General features: G+C 47.2%; 1 pseudogene across 1 annotated transcript; it reads right to left on the minus strand.

The window, feature by feature from the left end:
- Window positions 1-391: 391 nt before the first annotated feature.
- On the minus strand, window positions 392-4259 carry LOC308273560 (talin-1-like; annotated as a pseudogene). The gene has a single exon. The product of its transcript is annotated as a talin-1-like (transcript).
- Window positions 4260-20879: the final 16620 nt, after the last annotated feature.

Below are 20879 nucleotides of genomic sequence, written 5' to 3' on the forward strand. Positions count from 1 at the left end.
TGCCCCATAGGTAGCTGGGGTTGAGGAGAGATAGTATCAAAAGAACGAGTCGAGCTGATGAGGCTGTGGGGACTGGCTGGAAGGCGCTGCAGGGTGGAACGGGCTGGGGCCTTGGCAGGTTCAGACTGAGGTTCAGCAGCGTTAATAATACTCTTGGAGCATTAATACTCTGGGATGGGGCAGGCACTTAGGGGCCCTAGGGCATGAAGGCACTTGGGGCTGGGGCTGGGATGGGCGATGTGCGGTGGGACTGGGCAGGGCCAGGCCCGGGGTTTGGCAGGCACTTTGGGGAGTGCTGGGGTTGGGCAGATTGGGCCCTGGAAGCCCAGAAGGCTTTGGTAGTGGCGGGCACAGTCTCTGGGCTGGGTCTGCATAAATAGAAGCCACTTCCCTAGTGCTCATCTCGAAGCTCTGAAGGCAGGAACTTGTACTGCTGCTGCCGGATCTGGGCCAGCTTCTTCCGTGCCTCCTCCAGCTCCCATTCCTTCCGAAGCATCTCTTCCTTTGCTGCAATGATCTGGGCAATGCCCCCAACCATCTTCTCCTTCACCACAACCGTCTCATTCTCCTGGTCTTCAAAGGCGGCAGCCTTCTGGGCGGCCTTCACCAGGTTATCTGAGGCTCGCTTCACCGCGATGCCGGCAGCCTGAAGCCGTTACATCGCCTCTGAGTCCTGGTCAGCCTTGACCTTACAGGCCACTAGGAGCTGGGCTGTGGAGGCAGCTACCTGCTTGGCAGAGGAGATGAGCTTCTCCTGACTGGCATGGCCTTGGACAGCTGCATTGGCTGCCTCACACAGGTTGTTGGTGGCTGCTGCCACCATCCAGGCAGCAGAAATGAGGCCCTGGGACCACTGTCCATCGTCCAGTGCGTTGGCTGGAATGGCGCCCACCTTCCCCTGGGCCACCAATTCCCTCTGGGCAGCTGATGCGGCCTTTACCAGTGCACTGGTGGCTGCTGAGATGGACTTGGCAGCTTCCAGTATTTGCTCCTCAAAGTTCAAGGACTCATCTGCTTCCTTGGGTTTGGCTCAGGGCTTCAGCTGCTCTAGCTTTTTGGCTGTGGCCTCAATGGCGGCTGCAGCTCCCAGGAGCTCATTCTCAGCAATGACCGTGGGGTCCTCCGGGTCCACCCACTCTGTTCCCTTCATGGCCTCGGCAGCCTGGATGAGCTCAGTGACTGAACCAGCTACCCGCTTTGAGTGTCCCATCAGCTGTTGCTTCAGTTCTGGGTTTGGCTTCTACAGGGTCAGTAGCACATGGTCCAGCAATTCCAGGTAGCCACTGGCACATTCTCGGCCACAGTGCAGGGCTCGAAGCCGTACATCAGGGGCCACTTTCGGGTGATATGCTGCTTCCTTGCAGGCACGGAGCATGTCTGCAATAGCACGACGACTCAGGTTGGCTGTGGCAATGACGTCTTCTTGGCGACAGGAATTGCCAGCAGCAACAGCTTTGGCTGTTGCCATGGTAATACCCTTGGTCATTCGGATGAAATCTTCTGGGGTAGAGGTCTTGGCAGGTGGCTCTGGGGAACAGAAAACTGCCAGTTCCTGCCGTATGTGCTCTGTGGTTGCCTCCAGCGCCCGTGTGCCTTTGGTGGCTTCATCTTCCACAGCTTTCACTGTCTTGAGCAATGATGTCACATTGGTCACCATCACCTTGGCAGAATTCTTGAGCTGCCATACTGCAGGGTCATCCCCGACTTTGCCAGCGGCAGCCTTTGTTGCACTGATGAGGTCTCCCAGGGCCTTGGCTACATCCTTCACTGCATTGATCAGCACCACCTGAGTCTCAGGGTCCTTGGCTCCCAGGCTGGCTGCACCAAGCTTGACTAGATCAGCAAGGCGGGTGATGATGGCCACAGATGACTGGGCAGCCTGCGCCAACTTCTCCTGGCTCCCAACTGCATTCTACATCAGGACCTTGGTGTCTTCCACCAGCACCTTTGCAGTCTTCAGAATGCCTTCCCGGTGGTCAGCGAAAGTTTCAGTGCCCTCGCAGTTGAGTGTGCCGGCCATAGCAAACATGATGGTGGTGTCAAGATCGGCAATGATGCCAGACACAGCACTGGCTGCGGTGATGCAGGCCTGGGTGCCACGGTTCCCAGCCTGGAGTGCAGCCAGGACATGGGAGACCTTCTCAGAGACCCTCCGGGCACACTCTATGAGCTCTTTCTTGGTGTAGGCATCGCTGGGGCTGCACTGCAGGGCGCCTGCCTTGGTGACCAGAGCAGCGCAGCCATGGCCCAACTCCTGAACTCGGTGCTTGATATGAGCACCTATCTCTTCATTTTCAGCAGCCACAGCTGCAGGCTTGGCCTGTAAGGCCAGTCAGCCATAGTCACTGGTCAGCTGATTGGCAAGAGGGCCCAGCTCCTCAGGGCTGGTGTTTGACTTGGTTACCATCTCCTGAACAGTGACCGCAATGGCCTTGGCTGTCCGCACCATAGTTGTTTGGTAATCCACAAAGGAATCTTCTGGTTCACCCATGGGTCCTTCATCTAACTGGTTGATCGCCTGCGTGATGGAGTCCACCATGCCACCAACGACCTCTGCGGCGCTGGCTGCCTCATTGAGGGTTGTTGTTAGGTCCTCCACGGCCTCTGTCATCATCTGCACGGCTTCCTCCAGGGCTTCCTGGGTGTGAGCTGCTTGCTTGGGGTTACCACCAGCCTCCTTGGCAGTGTACAGCAGTTGCAGGGCAGACTCTGCCAGTGTTTTAGTCTGGTCCAGAAGGGCCATCTGCTGTGGGTGACTCAGGGTCTTGGAGGCAGCCCCCACTGCAGCCAGGGTGAGCGGCTCAAAGTACTGGGCCATCTGGGACACCTTGTGTCCCAGCTGGGAGGCTTCAGCCCGGGCAGCACTGGCCAGGGGCTCGATGAGATGGGAGATCTCCTGCACTGCTGTGAGCATCTGGGTGTGCAAGGCCTCCTGAGAGATTCCCTCTCAGGGAGCAAGCTGTTGGCTGACTGCAGCAAGGGAAGCCTGGTCTAGGTCTCATAGACAGCTGTTCAGAGCTGCAATGGCCGTCTCACATTCCAGCTGCCCTGGGGCCTTGTCCCTCATGCTCATAATAAGCTTCTTGATGGAATCTGAGACAGTCCGGGAGTGGCCGGGAGTGGCCGGCCAGCACTGACCAGCACGGGGGGTCCCGGGGGTTGACTGCTAGGGCCCGTGCTGTTTGAATCAGTCCCCCAGCACTCTCTAACATCGTCTTGGCAGAGATCACAATGGGCTCCATGGCAGCCTGGCCCTCAGGGCTGATCTGGGCAGGGACGCTGGAGAATTCAGGATTGGATGCAAAGGCGCTCAGATTGTCCTCAGCCTCCAGCAATGGGGCTGTTGCTGCTCGGCACTGGGTGCGGTTCTCTTCTCTGAAGGCCCCATCCAGCGCCTTGATGGTCTTGACAAGATTGGCTGTGCTATTGGCCACTTCCTTGGCTGATTGTACAAACTGGCACTTGGTGGTAGGATTGGCAGTACGGGCAGAAGCCAGGAGGCAACTATTACAAAGTGCAGAGGTGTGTTTGGCCACAATGGTGGCTGCAGAGAGCACCTGGGCCTGGGTACAGCCAGGTTCCCCCAAACTCTGACAGGCCATCTGAATTGCCTGGTTCGCACGGGCAAACTGTGTGGGTTCCACCAGCCCTTGCTGTCCAGCTTGGCTATTGGGGTCAGAGACACCAACCAGATATGCTGCCTGTGCAGCTGCTTCAGTGAAGCCACAGAGAGCCTTGGAGGCCGTGGCAATGGCATCCCCAAACTCCGGCAGGTTCCCGTTTTTGGCATTTTGGGAGATGCCAGTCATGGCCTCACCTAGCACCTTTGAGTTTTCCATGACACTATCCAGGCAGCCAAAGTAGGACATGTCATTGATCGCTGGACTGGATTCTCCAGGAGTTCACGAACCGTCTCCAATTCCCGCAGCGCATTGTCACACTCCTTCTGGCCAGGTGCCTGCTTGGTGCACATGGTGATGAGCTGGTTGATGCTGTCAGTCACCGCCCTGGCAGCTGCGGCCAGCTGACTCTTGAGGTTTGGCGCAGCAGGGTCTGTGGACAGGGCCTTGGCAGCCAGAAGAAGTTTGCTTGAAGACATGGAGATGCCCTTCAAGTTGGACACGACCTGGGCCCAATCCTCCTGGCTCGGGGCCTGTGCTGCCATCTCCATGCCTAATCTTAAATTAGTTCTTTTAAAATGGGCCCATATCTCTTCAATGTCCAATTCCTGTTGTCAAATTTTTTTTTACTAAGTTATATATTCTATGTTTATTTTTGAAGTAGTCATCTTCTAAGAGCAAGATAATATTTTCCATGTCATCTAGTCTGTTGTTTATAGTTTGTATTTATGCCATCACATTAAAGATTGCACCCTTTATTTCTTTCCAAGATTTTTTTTTTTCTGATTCCTGTTCAGGGTGTCAGATTCTTTGCTTATTTTTCTTTTTTTTTTTTTAGGTTCTCTCTAAATTACTTTTAGAAATTATATATCATTTCTTCTATTAAATTTTTACTTTGTTATTCAGGTGATCTTTACTATTCTGTGTTGTGAGTTCTGTTATTGTGGAATTGTGGGAGGTCAAAAATTGATGAATGTACCTGTCATAGCCCCTGAAAACCTTGAACCTTATGCAAAAATATATAGTCCCCACCAAATTTTTCTTGATAGCACCAAGGGAATTTAGAAAAAAATTTAAGAAAAGACAAAATTTTGTTTATGTAAAGAAAAATATTTTACCCTATAATTTTTGTACTCAAATGAATGTTTAATAATTGGAGAATTATTAAGAAAAAATTGTTTGAAGCAAATAAAATAAAAATCTTGCCTATTACATTTACTTTCTAAAGTTATTTTACCTACATTGCTTGAACTGAATGTAATTCCGATGTAGACTTAAAGTTTCTAGGGTTATGAGACATTATCTTGTTAATTTATTTGCTTATGGATAAAATTTCACTCAAAAAATTTCTAACTAATAGATGTCTATTTTTTCTGTTCTCTTCTTATGTGGCTTTTACTTCTGAAGTATCCATTTTGCACTTAGAAAAATTACAATTATGTTAACAAAGATGCTAATTTAAAATAGTGTTTTCTGGGGAAATCATAGTTTTGATCACACATAAGTTTTACTTGATATATTATTCTGTTTGCACAATGCCAAAATCAGAGTGCGTGGGAAGAGACTTCAGAAGTTTATTAAGTACATAAAATTTAAAGCTAATGAAGGATTATATAGCACTCATTATTAAATATAGTCTTCAGAAAACACACACACACACACACACACACCACACACACACACACACACACACACACACACACATACTTGTTTTTATCTGGATCGATTAAAATACTATTAATATTTTAGCCATTAACCCTAATTGTGATCTAAATTGTCCTATTAGTTCTAAACTCTGAATTAATTTTCAATAATTGCATAATTCTTTGCCAAACTAGAATAATCAGAATAAATATTATTTTCCCTAACAAAAGGATATCGAATACTGCAGTAGTAGATACAACCTATGGAGGCAAAGTAATAGCTTAAAAACAAAATTAAAAATGTCATGATTACCCATACATTTACATATTTACACAGGCACTTAGGCACACACACAATTTCCTTACAGTTAAAAAATACATTTAAGACAACTTTGGTGTTATAGAATTTCAGTTTGAAAGGTGCATTCTTAGGAGAAAAATACCCAGTTATACCACTCCAGGTTATCTTCCCAAGGAATTTGTGTCAGAATATTATAGTGATACCTACATATCTATGTTTATAGCAGCACAAACTATGGAAAATACCTTGGTGTTTTAATAGATGAATTAAACATTTATGAGACAAACACAAAATGGAATTCAGCCTTATAGATAACAAAATTTTGTTTGCAGGAAAATGGATGGAAATAGAGAATGCTATGCTAAGTAGATTAGGCAGTTTCAGAATGTGAAGGGTCATGTTTTCTCTTATATGTGGAAGCTAAGAAGAAACAAGAAACTAAAAAGCAAATACATAAAGAAAAATATCAGTGGATAAGTGGAAGGGGATTTTGGAAAGGAAGTGGAGTAGAGAAAGAGGAGACTTGAAGGAATCAGTTCAACAGTTCTATATACATTTGTGAAGATTATCAGTACTAATTACAATACTGTGATTTGAAGAGGAGAGACTGAAGTGGGATCTGAAGGAAAATGCAACAAGGTGCTATGCACATGTATGTTTCTATCACACTAAAACTCAACATTACAATGCATCAATAAAATTATATTTTTAAAGTCTGGGCTTGCTTCCTACAATTTTTTATCCCTCAACGCCATGGGACCTTGGTTAACTATTTAAATGACTTTCCTTGAAGTAGATACTGATCTATTACTTCAAAATTGCTAGAATTATTCTGGGATATAGGTATAGATGACCATAATATAGTTGATAAGTAGTCTCTGAGATATTTTATAGCAAAATTATAACCCACATTGTCACAGGAATGATGTGAGCTCAACTCAAGGTTTTCATAAACTGAGCACTATCAAGACCTAATTTTAAAGTAAAATAACTAAGTAAAAACACACTCCAAAGTGTTTGATAGCCTTGAGTATGCAGACAGAAAACCAAAAACAGACTCACAGTGATCTGTAGTAAATACATTGACAGAAACATGCAGCTCATATACAGGACTTAAGTTTTAAATCTTTACAGTGCTTTCTTCTAAGTACAACATTTAATGTTAACTTTTATTATAAACCACTGAAGCTATTGAGCATCTAAATCAACTGGTACATTTTAAGTCACAGTTATCTTGGAATTTCTTATTGAAAGCAATAGAAGATTAATCAGGAAAAAAAAATATATATATAAAATCAGCCTTGCTTATGGTGGTTGTACATTGTTGTAACTAGAAAAAAATTATCCAATAAATATACAAGTGTATTTTCTTTATTTTCAGCAAAGGTCAGCTTTTTTTCTAATTATTTTAAGCACATTATTGTATAAAGATGTTTATATTTTAATTACTGCATGTATATATACTTTAACCAAAGTCTATCTACTACAGAACAGTGCTTAGGCTATTTGAATAAATGGCATGCCTTTGCAAACTCTTGTTTTATAGTAAATGCTTAGTTCAATGTTTTGGCTAACAAATTTCAGAATTAATTTTAAGTGCATGTCTTTGTCTGAATAACTCTAACAATTACTTGAGATTCCCTAAATAGCACCATGATAAAAGTAAAAAAGTACTGTCTCAGTTACTACTGACAAACTAGATTCATCATTTATTTAATATATTGGTGGGATAAATGGGAAGATATATTTTCTAGTGTTAGATTTAATGAGTTTAACTAAAATATCCATGATTATCTTTCTATTCAAGAGAATTTGACATTTTTCCTCTTACTCATGGCTTGATAGCTGTATAATTACACTTTATGTATTCTTCAACTTGTATAAACTATACAGGATAATTTTTATAACATGAAAGATATTTTATAACAATAAGAAACAAATAAAAATAGTATCTAAGGAAACAAAATAGAAGTTCTATGTATTTGTTGTTGCAGGAGAGAGCAATTTATTGGCCAATTTATCACCATTCTCCTTCAAAGGAGGAAGAAAAAGAATAAAAGAAATAGATAACTTCAGCCGTGGTATGTGTGTTTGGGTGGAAATCAGAAAAGTTCTGCTGCTTGGTAATTAGTCACATTGAACCAAGGTCAGTTGATTTTGGTATCACTTTCCTTCATCAGGCCTAGAGCTGTATCAACAATACCCATCTACTCAACTTCCAACTTAAGTCATCTACAGTCCCCAGTGTTTTCCATCTTCATTGTTCATTACCTCTTTCTTCTAGCCAAGCTGCCAATCTTGAGCCTTTTTTCAAACTAGTTTCTTGCTTCCTCCCTTCCTACCTCAGGTTTAAGTTGATATTCACTCAGGAAATACATACTCGTTCTGCAGTCTGCACCTTCCTTAACTTTATGTCCTGTAACAACTTTTACTTTGTTTTACTCTTAGTTTCCTTCTATATAAAATATAAATAATAATAACACCTACATCAGTGGATTGGTAAGAATGTTAAATTTTAAACTGTCTTCTTTCCCCTCAGTACGAGGTCCCTAGAATTTAAAATGCTTCCTAGGGTTAAAATTTATGGGGTACATGGAACAATGTTCACAATCCTGGGTCTCTATGCCAGGACACAGGTTTCCTGGAGCCCTGGCATCAACTGGTAAAATTTACAGAAAGTGGTGACATCACTTGGGATCTACACCAAATTTCATTTTCAAGTCTCCACTTCTAAAAATTTTCTTATCAGCCACTTAGATGATTATAATATAGAGGGGATTTCCAAAGCCTGGGGGGACTAGTTACTCTGGATGCTAGGGTCTTTGAATTCAGAAAAGAGATTCCCAGGAGATTTCATTGGCAGGAGCATCTTATCTGGACTGGATTATAAATCAGAACAATATTATTTTAATAAGACACTGAGATTTTACAGTTGTTTTATTACTGAAGTTTGCAATCTCAAATCTAATGCAGACATTGAACTGAAAGTAATTATATTTATGAATTATTCTCACAGGAGAGAATTCTAGTTTTCTTATTTATTTGTTGCTTTCTGATTTATCAAAATGCTGTTACTGCAATATAAAATGAAATAATAAACTCTAAATGATAATACATTGAAATCTAAATTGTGCCTTTCGTATAATGATGGTGGTGGGTGTTTAATTCAAAAGTCCATTTGAAAAAAATAGGAAAACACTACTTTCTATGTTAAAAAAAAACATATAATTCAGTTGTTTTCTGTGAGAAGGTGACTATAAGGTTTCTTCTAAGCTGTTAAAATGGAATTTTAGCAAAATGGTATGAAACAGACACACAAGGTATACATATCAAAGGTAGAGATTAATTATGTTTGATAGATATTCCTGGAAAGCTGTTAAGTGATTGTGTCTTACTTGTTGTCAGAGCAACCACTAGAGATGAGTGGTCTGCCAATAATAATCAGAGAAGAGTGGATGGAGGCCATGAACTCTTACAATTGACAAATATAAAACCTCCTAATGGGAAGTTAAAAGAGCTCTTTGGTGCTGAGACCAGCAAGAGGATGAAATGAGGAGAGCAGGTCTCATGGATGGAAGCAGCTGACAGAATGTTATCAAATGCAAGATTGAGTAGTTTTTCCTCACTCAGCAGCTTTGCTGGAAAATGCTTCTGGGAATGTTATTGTCCCAAGGGCTACAAACATTCTTTATTGTCTTGTGATCATAGAAAATGAATACCCAGTAGTTTCACTAAAAGTAAATATGTCTTTTTAATATTTATTTATTTATTTATTTATTTATTTATTTATTTATTGGTGGTACTGGGGTTCCTGGAAGCCCTTCTACCTCTGGGCTACACTCCCAGACCTATTTTATACTTTAAAAAAAAAAAAAAAAACAGGGTCTCTTAAGCCAGCGTGGCTGGCTTCAAACCTGTGTGATCCTCCTGTCTCTGCCTCTCAAGCATGGGGATTACAAGTGTGTGCCACCACACCCGGCTAAACATGTCTTTTTAGACAATACAAATTAAGTAACTTTCTAATTTTAATTAAAAAATACATTAGTTTGGTTGCTTGGTTTTTATTCTTTTGGGTAGATACCCAGAAGTGATATTGTTGGATCATATGGTAGTTTATTTACATTCCTCTGAAGATCCTTCATACTGTTTTCCAAAGTAGCTGCACTAATTTTCATCCCCACCTCATATTAGAGTTACCACTTCTCCACATGTGCGACACCATATATTTTGATGATTGTCATTTTACTTGAAGTTAGGTTAGATCCCAAGGTAATTTTGACTTTCATTTCTCTAATTGATAATGAGTATAAACATTTTTCATACATTTATTAGCCATTTGAATTTCTTTTTTTGTGTGAAGTGTCTATTTAGTTCATGTGCCCAATTTTTTTGGATTATTTGTTTTCTTAGCAGAGTTTCTAGAGTTCTCTGTTTATTTTATTATGCATGTGTATCTATGTTTATAGTCACACAATTGGCAGCTGTCAAACTTTTTGAAGCCAGCCAAGATGTCCATCAACTGATGAATTAATTTCAAAATTATGGTATATTTACATGATTGAATTGTACTCAGCCATAAAGAAAAACAAAATTAAATTTTTGCAGGGGAATTGATGAAACTGGAGAACATTATGCTAAGTTAGTAAAAAAATGTAAAAAAACTGAAAATCACTCCCTAATATATGGAAGATAAGCATAAAGGTCATAGAAAAAACTCTAGATGAAGAAGAAAAAATCATAAATGTGCAAATAAGGAGACCTAATTGAGGGAGATGAGAGTGAAAAAGAGAAAAAATTTCTAATGTGCATGACTTACATTCATAAACATATCAAAGTCAATCACTAACCCATACGTGGGAAGAAAAATAGGGTGAAAGAATGGGGTAAAATTGGAGAAGGATTAAGTGAGTGATATGTGCATGTATACCTCTACCATCTTACATCCCAATAAGATGTATGACAATACACAAAAAAGTAAATAAATAAAAATAAAATATTTTTTAGGCAAACAAGAAGCAATGGCAGGAATAAATGGAAGATAGGGATAAAAGGCAGGAAGAGCAAAGCCCTCAGAGAGAGCACATTAGAAATATCTTTCAGTAGTCCACAAAGGTAATAAGAGGTGGAATTGACAGAGCAGGCCAAACAATAAAATAGACTGTTCCACCAGAAATGGACATCTTTTGAAATGTGTGAGCAAAAATATGAATAATTCATCTATATCAGTAAAAGGCAAGGGTTTCCACATTTTGGTTGAATACTATGGGTAGAAGTCAGGCAGCAAGAAAAAAAAAAAACAGAGAATGAAAAAAATAAAATAACAAAAGTTGACAACTACATGCAAATCTTCAGTTACAGTCTTATTAAAAACATCATTAATTTTATAGTTAAAGAATATTGCAAAAGGAAATGATTACCATTCTGTAAGTTTATATAAAAGTGAGGATTAAGAAAATTTTCAAGTATCATTTAATGCAATCTGATTGTTATATTCATAATAAGTAGCCTAAAAATTATAAGAATGTCATCAATATCATATAATTATATAATTAGTATGATGATATAATGTTTTATGCTATGAAATTTCCATATTTTGATGTTTTAGAATATATATATATTTCTCAATATTTTACATATCTATAATAATTTTTTCTATGATAGCTATAATATACTTATATGTGTATTACATAGATTTAATAATGCATAATGTTTGTTACTATAATATATAATATGTATTTGTTATATATATTTATATATGTCTAATAAATTATAGCTATATAATATATGTGTTGAATAATATATGTGTACTGTATATATTTTATATGTATATAATGTATAACACATGCATTATATATAACATAACATATTGTAGTTACAAATACATTTAAATATATTTATCTAGCTATATAGCATATATAAGATATATACAATGTTTATCTTTTATATACTATGTATCATAAGCATACATAAGTATGTTACCTATAATTTACTTATGACACATGAGAAATCTGTATCCAGAGTTTAATGTCATGCCCTGTTTATGCATTTATTTATGAAGTTCAAATTTATTCTATGTAATTAACTCAAAATATGATATTTTTTCTATAATAGTATTAAACTTGAGAATTGTCAGAGTTAGTTTTGTTATTGTTATTCAAGTATCAAAATTATTTTGCCCATTAACTTTTTGTTAGGAAATTACACTAATAGTACCTAACTTTGAGAATTCACATTTCACTATTATATGTTCCTGGATTTATTCAAACCCAGAGTTAATCTGGAAACTAAGTACATTTTCTTTGCATGGTTCCACATTTACAAAGATTGCTGACCACCAGACAATCTGATAAGGTAAATATAGATGATCAATAATAGTATTATTGATATAATCCCTACAGAAAGGTCCAGGAGCTGGTCACTAAATAAGCAGCACACATGATTTTTATGATCATGAAAGTTTAAGAACTGCTGTTATATACTTGCCTTTCTGATAACCTACAAATATTTAAGAATAATAAAATATATAATTTTAGTGGTCTTAGAATTTCTACCCTGCTTTTCTATAAAGTTTTTATAAAATTCACATGGAAAACCATCTGGTCCTGGGCTCTTTATTGTTGCTTCAATCTCTTTGTCATTAGTTAGCTTAAAATTTCTATATCTTTTTGGCTCAGTTTATTCTAGATTTTCTATTTTGTTGGAGTATAGTTTTTCAAAGTAGTTTCTGATAATCCTCTGAATTTGTACACTGTCAGTGGTAATATCTACTTTTTCATCTTTTATCTTTGTAATTTGGATTCTCTCTCCCTCTCTCTCTCTCTCTCTCTCTCTCTCTCTCTCTCTCTCTCTCTCTCTCTCTTTCTTTCTCTCACTGATTAAGTTGACTAGTGGTTTATCTATCTTGCTAATTTTTTGAGAAACCAGCTCTTTGTTTTGTTGATTTTTTGTATGGAGTTTTTATTCTCTACTTCATGAAATAAGCTATGATTTTAATAATTTTCTGTCTTCTTCTGGCTTTGGGATTAGACTGTTCCTGTTTTTCAGAGGTTTTGAGGTGTGTCATTAGGTTATTTATTTGCTATTTTTCTGTTCTTATGTGAGCATTCAGTGTTATGAATTTTTCTCTTAATACTACCTTCAAGATGTCCCAGAGGTCTTGAAATGACATATCTCTATTTTGTTTGTTTCTAAGACTTTCTTGATTTCACTCCTTACTTCTTTTATGACCCATTCTTCATTTAGCAGTATGGTGTTCAGCCTCTATATATTTATGCCTCGGCACCCACCAAAACCTTTGGCTGGTTTTATTCCTGGCCTTAGAGGGCCATGCATAGCCTTGCTTCAAGGCAGACTCTGATTCCAGCCTCACTGGTACTGGGCCTCGGAGGGACCAGTACTGGCCTTGCATCACAATGGGCTCACCCCTCAGCAGGCTCTGAACCTGGCCTCAGAGGCCCCAGCACCGGCCTTACCTCATGGCAGGCTCAAATCCCAGCCTTGCTGGCCCCAGCATTGGTCTCAACACTCGGCAGGCTCCAATCTTGGCCTTGGAAGCCCCAGCACTAGCCTTGCATTAGAACAGGCCCTGATGCTAGCCTCACTGGCCCCAGCACCGGCCTCACCCCTCAGCAGGCTCTGATACCAGCCTAAGAGGCCCTAGCACCAGCCTTGCCTCATGGAAGCCTCCAATCCTGGCCTCATAGTTCCCAGCAACTACCTCATCCCTTCACTGGCTTCGATCCCGGCCTCGGAGGGCCCCGCATGGCTGTGCCACAAGGCAGGCTCCAATCCCGATATCGCTGGCCCCAGCACCGAACTAACCCCTTGGCAGGCTCTGATCCTGGCATTGGAGGCCCCATCACTGGCCCTGCCTCATAGCGGGTCCCAATCCCAGCCAGGCTAGTCCCAGCACCGGCCTCACTCCTCAGCAGGCTCTAATCCTGGCCTCAGAGACCACAGCACTGGCCTTGCCTCATGGTGGGCCCTTATCCTGGCCTCGCTGGCCCTGGCACTGGCTTAACCCCTCAGCAGGCTCAGATCCCAGTCTCCGAAGCCCCAGCACAGCCCTTGCCTCAGGGCAAGTTCCGATCCCAGCCTCGCTGGCTTCAGCACGAGCCTCACCCCTCAGCAGGCTCTGATCCCAGCCTCGGAGGCCCCATCACTGTCTTTGACTTACACCAGGCTCTGATCCTGGCCTCAATGGTCCTGGAAACTGCCTCACCCCTTGCCTGGCTCCGATCCTGTCCTCAGAGGGTCAAGCATGGCTTTGCCTCAAGGAAGGCTGTGATCCCAGCATTGCTAGGCCCAGCACCAGCCTAACCCCTTGGCAGGCTCTCTTCCTGATCTCGGAGGCTTCAGCCCTGACTTTGCCTCACAGCAGGTTTCAATCCTGGCCAGGCTGGCCCCGGCACCAGCGTCACCCCTCAGCAGGCTCTGTACCTGGCCTCAGAGGCCCCAGCACTGGCCTTGCCTCATGGCGGGCTCCAATCTCGGCCTCACTGGCCCCAGCATCGGCCTCATCACTCAACAGGCTCTGATCCTGGCCTTGGAGGCCCCACCACTGGCCTCATCTCATGGCAGGTGCTGATCCTGGCCTCACTGGCCCGGGCACTGGCCTCACCCCTCAGTAGGTTATGATACTAGCCTCAGAGGCCCCAGCACTGGCTTTGCCTCATGGCAGACTCTGATCCCAGCCTCACTGGTCCCGGCACCCGCCTCACCCCTTGGCTGGCTCTTGTCCTGGCCTCAGAGGGCCTGGCATGGGCTTGCCTCAAGGCAGACTCTGATCCCGGCCTTGCTGGCTCCAGTACTGGCCTAACCCCTTGTCAGGCTCTGATCCTGGCATCAGAGGCCCCAGCACCAGCCTTCCCTCATGGTGGGCCCCAATTATGGCCAGGCTGGTCTAGGTACCAGCCTCACCCCTCAGCAGGATTTAATACTGGCCTCAGAGACCACAACGCTGGCCTTGCCTCATAGTGGGACCTTAACCTGACCTTGCTGGTTCCGGAAAAAGCCTAACCCCTCAGCAGGCTCAGGCCTCAGACTCAGAGGCCCCAGCACAGCCTTTGCCTCAGACCAGGCTCCGATCCCAGCCTCGCTGTCTCTGGCACCGGCCTCACTCCTCAGCAGGCTCCAATCCCATCCTTGAAGGTCCCATCAATGTCCTTGACTCACAGAAGGCTCTGATCCTGGCCTCACTTGTCCCGGCAATGGCCTTACCCCTCAGCAGGCTGTGATCCCAGACCCAGAGGCCCCAGCACTGGTCTTGCTTCATGACAGGCTCCAATCCCTCCTCTCTGAGACCAGCACCAATCTCATCCCTCAGCAGGCTCTTATTCCAGCCTCAGATACCCCAGCACCAGCCTTGCCATATGGAAGGCTCTGATCCGGGCCTCGCTGGCCCCGGCATCAGCCTCATGCCTCAGCAGGCTCCTGGCCTGGCCTTGGAGGCCGCAGAACCAGCTCTGAATCACAATGGGCTATGATCCTGGCCTCGCTGTCCCCAGTACTGGCTTCACCCTTCTGCCGGCTCTGATCCCAGCCTCGGAGGCCCCAGCACTGGCTTTGCGTCACTGCAGGTTCCGATCCTGGCCTCACTAGTCCCAGAAACAGCCTCACCCCTTGGCTGGCTCCAATCCTGTCCTCAGATGGCCAAGTATGGCCTTGCTTCAAGGCAGGTTCCGATCACTTCCTTGCTGTCCGCAGCACCAGCCTAACCCTTGTCAGGCTCTCTTCCTGGCCTCAGAGCATCCAGCATCGACTTTGCCTCAGGGTGGGCTCGAATCTTGGCCTCTCTGGCCCCAGCATCGGCCTCACCCCTCAGCAGGCTACAATTCTGGCCTTAGAGGCCACAGCACTGGACTTGTATCATGGTAGGCTCCAGTCCCAGATGTGCAGGCCCCGGCATCAGCCTCACCTCTCAGCAGGCTCTGATCCTGGTCTCGGAGTCCACTGGCCTTTTATCACGGCAGGTTCTGATCCTGGCCTTTCTGGCCCCAGCACCAGCCTATCCCTTTGGCAGGCTCTGATCCTGACCTCAGAGACCACAGCAACCGGCCTTTCCTCACAGTGGACCCCTATCCTGGCCTCACTGGCTCTGACACTGGCCTAACCACTCAGCAGGTTCTGATTCCGTTCTCGTTCACCCCAGCAACAGCCTTGCCTCATGGAGGTCTCCGATCCTGACTTCACTGACCCCAGCATCAGCTTCACCTCTTGGGAGGCTCTGATCCTGGCCTCAAAGGCCCCAGCACTGGCTTTGCCTTACAGCAGGCTCCAATCCCAACCTTGTTGGCCCTGGCTCCTACCTCACACCTCAGCAAGCTCTGATTGCAGCCTCGGAGGCCCCAGCATTGACCTTGCCTCACGGCAGGTTCCTATCCCAGCCTCGCTGGTCCTGGCACAGGCCTCACCCCTTGGCTGGTTTCAATCACAGCCTCAGAGGCCCAGCACTAGCCTTGCTTCATGGAGGGCCCCAATCCAAGAAAGGCTGGCCTCAGCTTTGGCCTCACCCATCAGCAGGTTCTTATGAACTCAAAAGCCCCAGCTCCAGTCTTGTCTCATGGTAGTCCCTGGTCCCGGCCTTTCTGGCCCTGGCACTGGCCTAACCCCTCAGCATGCTCCTATCCCGGTCTCGTGGGCCCTGTCACTGGCCTTGCCTCAGAGCAGGCTCTGATTCTGGTCTTGCTGACCCCAGCATCGACCTCACCCCTTGGCAAGCTCTGATCCTGTCCACAGAGACCCCAGCACCAGCCTTGCCTCACGGTAGGCTCTGATTCCCGCCTCGCTGGCTCCAGCACTGGACTCACCCCTTGGCAGGCTCCTTTCCCAGACTCACTGGTCCCAGCACAAGCCTTACCACTTGGATGGCTCTTATTCCGGCCTCAGAGGCCCCAGCACCAGCATTGCCTCAAGGCAGACTCTGATTCTAGCCTCCCTGCCCACAGCATTGACCTCACCCCTCGGCAGGCTCTTACCCTGGCCTTGGAGGCCCCAGCACCGGCCTTGCATCAAGATGGTCTCTGATCCCGGCATCACTGGCCCCAGCTCCAGCTTAACCCCATGGCAGGCTCTGATCCTGGCCTTCAAGGCCCTAGCACTATCCTTTCCTCACGGCGCACCCCAATCCCAGCCAGGCTGGCCTCGGCACTGTCCTCACCTCTCAATAGGCTCTGATCCTGGCCTCAAAGGCCCCAGATCCAGTTCTGCCTCACAGTAGGCCCCTATCCCAGAATTCTGGCCCCAGCACTGGCCTAACCCCTCAGCAGGTTCTGATCCCAGTCTCATGGGCCCCAGCACCAGCCTTGTCTCATGGAAGTCTCTGATCTTGGCCTCACTGGCTCCAGCACTGGCCTCACCCCTCAGCAGGCTCAGATCTCAGCCTAGCTGGTTACAGTACCGACCTTGTCTCACCACAGGCTCCAATCCCAGCCTCACTGGTCCCAGCACAGGCCTCACCACCTGCCTTTCTTCTCTGCAGGCTCTGATCCTGGCCTCAGTGGCCCCAGCACCTGTCTTGCCTCACAGTGGGCACCAATCCCAGTCAGCCAGGCTCCGCCAATGCCTTCACCCCTCAGCAGGCCCTGATCATGGACTCAGAGGCCCGAGCTCCGGCCTTGCTTCAGAGTAGGCCCCAATCCTGACCTCGCTGGCCCTGGCACTGACCTAAACCCTCAGTAGGCTCCAATAACGGTCTTGTGGGCCCCATCACCAGCCTTGCCTCACAGCAGGATCTGATCCCTGCCTCACTGGCCCAGGCACTGACCTAACCATTTGGCAGGCTCTGATCCCACCCTTGGAGGCCCCAGCACCAGCCTTGACTCAGGGCAGACTTTGATCCCAGTCTCCCTGGCCCTGGCATCGGCCTCACCCCTTGGCAGGCTCTGATCCTGGCCTCAGAGTGCCAGCACTGACCTAGCAACAAGATGGCCTCCAATGCTGGCATTGCTGGCCCCAGCACCAGCCTTACCCCTCAGCAGGCTTTGATCTCAGCCTTGCTGGCCCCAGCTCTGGCCTAACCTCTTGGCAGGCTCTGATCCTGGCCTCAGAGGCCCTAGCACCATCCTTGCTTCATGGGGTGTACCAATCCTGGCCAGGCTGGCCTTGGTACTGGCCTCTCCCCTCAGCAGGCTCTGATCCTGGGCTTAGAGGCCCCAGCTCCAGTCTTGCCTCAGGGTAGCCCCTGATCCCAAACTCGCTGGCCCAGGCACTGGCCTAATCCCTCAGCAGGCTCAAATCCTGGTCTCATGGGCCCCAGCACCTGCCTTGTTTAAGGCACACTCCAATTCTGGCCTCGCTGGCCCCAGCATCGGCCTCACCCCTCAGCAAGCTCCGATTTTGGCCTCAGAACCTCCAGCACCAACTTTGCCTCATGGTGGGCTCCAATCCTGGCCTCTCTGGCCCCGGTATCCACCTCATCCCTTGGCAGGCTCTGATCCTGGCCACGGAGACCCCAACATGGGCCTTTCCTCATGGTAGGCTCTGATTCCCGCCTTGCTGGCTCCAGCACTGGAATCACCCCTTGGCAGGCTCCTTTCCCAGCCTCACTGGTCCCGGCACAGCCTTACCCCTTGGATGGCTCTGATTCCTGCCTCGGAGGCCCCAGCACCAGCATTGCCTCAAGGCAGACTCTGATTCCAGCCTCCCTGCCCCCAGCATCAACCTCACCCCTCGGCAGGCTCTGATCCTGGCCTTGGAGGCCCCAGCACCAGCCTTGCATCAAGATGGTCTCTGATCCCAGCATCACTGGCCCCAGCTCCGGCATAACCCAGTGGCAGGCTCTGATCCTGTACTTGGAGGCCCTAGCACAGTCCTTGCCTCACAGAGCACACCAATCCTGGACAGGCTGGCCTCGGCCTTGGCCTCACCTCTCAACAGGGTCTGATCCTGGCCTCAGAGGCCCCAGCTCCAGTCCTGCCTCACAGTAGGCCACAATCCCAGACTTGGTGGCCCCAGCACTAGCCTAACCCCTTAGCAGGCTCTGATCCCAGTCTTATGGGCCCCAGGACTGGCCTTGCCTCATGGAAGGCTCCGATCCCTGTCTTACTGTCTCCAGCACTGTCCTCACCCCTCAGCAGGCTCAGATCCCAGCCTTGCTGGCCCCAGGTCCGGGTAACCCCTTGGTAGGCTATGATCCTGGCCTCAGAGGCCCTAGCACCATCCTTGCTTCATGGGGCACACCAATCCTGGCCAGGCTGGCCTTGGCACTGGCCTGTCCCCTCAGCAGGCTCTGATCCTGGGCTTAGAGGCCCCAGCTCCAGTCTTGTCTCAGGTTAGGCCCCGATCCCGAACTCGCTGGCCCGGGCACTGGTGTAACCCCTCAGCAGGCTCCAATCCCATTCTTGTAGGCCCCAGAACTGGCCTTGTCTTAAGACAGGCTCCAATTCTGGCCTCGCTGGCCCCAGCATTGGCCTCATCCCTCAGCAGGTTCAAATCCAAGCCTCGGAGGCCCCAGCACTGGCCTTGTCTCATGACAGGCTCCGTTCTTGGCCTCACTGGTCCCAGCACAGGCTTTACCCCTTTGCTGCCTCTGATCCCGGTCTCAGAGGCCCCAGCACCAGCCTTGCCTCTCCACAGGCTCTGATTCTGGACTCCCTGGGCCCAACATTGTCCTTACCCCGCGGGGCGCTCTGATCCTGGCCTCAGAGACTCCAGAAAGAGCCTTGCTTCACAGCAGGCTCAGATCCCTGTCTTGGTTGCCCTGGCATCGGCCTCACATCACAGAAGGCTCTGATCCTGGCCTCTGAGGCCCAGCACCTGGCTTGCCTCACAGCAGGCTCCAATCCCAGCCTCATTTGTCCCGGCACCGGCTTTAGCCCTTTGCTGGGTCTCAGAGGGCCCAGCAAAGCTTGCCCCATGGCAGCCTCTGATCCTTGTCTCACTGGCTCTGGCACTGGCTTCACCCCTTGGCAGGCTCTGATCCCTGCCTTGGAGACCACAGAAACAGCTTTGCCTCATGGCAGGCTCTGATCCTGGCCTCGGTGGCCCCAGCATCAGCCTCACTCCTCAGTAGGCTCCAATCCCATCCTCTGAGGCCCCAGCAGCAGCCTTGCCTCACAGTTGTCCCCAATCACAGTCAGGCTGCCCCCCACCACCATCTTCACCCCTCAACAGGTTCTGATCCTGGTCTCAGAGGCCTCAGCCCTTACCTCGCCTCATGGTAGGCCCCGATCCCAACCTTGCTGGCCCCAGCACTGCCCTAACCCCTCAGCAGGTTCCGATCCTGGTCTCGTGGGCCCCATCACAAGCCTTGCCTCACAGCAAGCTCTGATCCCTGCCTCACTGGCCCAGGCACTGGCCTTGCCTCATGTCAGACTCCAATCCCAGCCTCACTGGCCCTGGAATTGGCCTCAACCCTGGGCAGGCTCCAATCCTGTTCTCGGATGTAGGTCCCTTCACCAGCCTTGCCTCACCAATGGCTCAAATCCTGGCCTCCCTGGCCTGTGCAGTGGCCTATCTGCCCAGCAGGCTCCTATTCTTGTCTTAGAGTCCTCGGCCCTGGCCTTGATGTGCATTGGGCTCTGGTCTCTGTCACTATGAGCAGGTCTTCTAAGATGTTCCCTTTTCTTTCTTTCTTTCTTTCTTTCTTTCTTTCTTTCTTTCTTTCTTTCTTTTTTTTTTTTGTAGTACTGGGGTTCCTGGATACCCCGCTCTCTCCAGGCTACACTTCCGAAGACCTGACTCATTTTTTAAAAATATCTATTTGTATTTGGAAACAGGATCTCTTAAGTCAGCGAGTCTGGCCTTGAACCAGTGAGATCCTCCTGTCTCCGCCTCCCAAGTGCTGGGATTACTAGCATGGGCCACCACGCATGGAATTCTTCCTTTTTATTTTTTTTAATATAAGAAAGCAAAGCATGTCTTTTGCAAAAGCTGGGACCCCAAATACCTAGTGGCAATATATTTTTTCTTCCCTCCAAAGGCAGAGGTCCACAGCTTCACTTCAGAAAGCAGACTCTGCTGTTCCACGTGCACCCTGGCCTCTAACTGCCCCGAAGACTGCGGCAGTGGCCATGAGGGCTGATGACACCCAGAACATGCAGCATGTAGGCCCATCCTGGCTATGCAGGCCCCCCGCTGATTCCCCCCAAACCCTTTTGCCACTTAGCATTTTGTCCAGTTTTTTCGAGCATGTGTGGCAAAAGCAGCCAGTCTACTTTTGGGTAGATTTCCTCCAAAGCTCAAGGTGGACTGGGCTGGATCTGTCTGCACCTCCAAATTCTACCTTTTGGGCAATTTCTTCAGGAGATAAAGTTGGGTTGAATCAGATGTCTGCCTATCCAAAATAATACCCTCCACCTCTGCCTCCAGCACTAG

Source organism: Muscardinus avellanarius (assembly GCF_963383645.1).
Source record: "Muscardinus avellanarius genome assembly, chromosome: 14".
NCBI lineage: Eukaryota > Metazoa > Chordata > Mammalia > Rodentia > Gliridae > Muscardinus > Muscardinus avellanarius.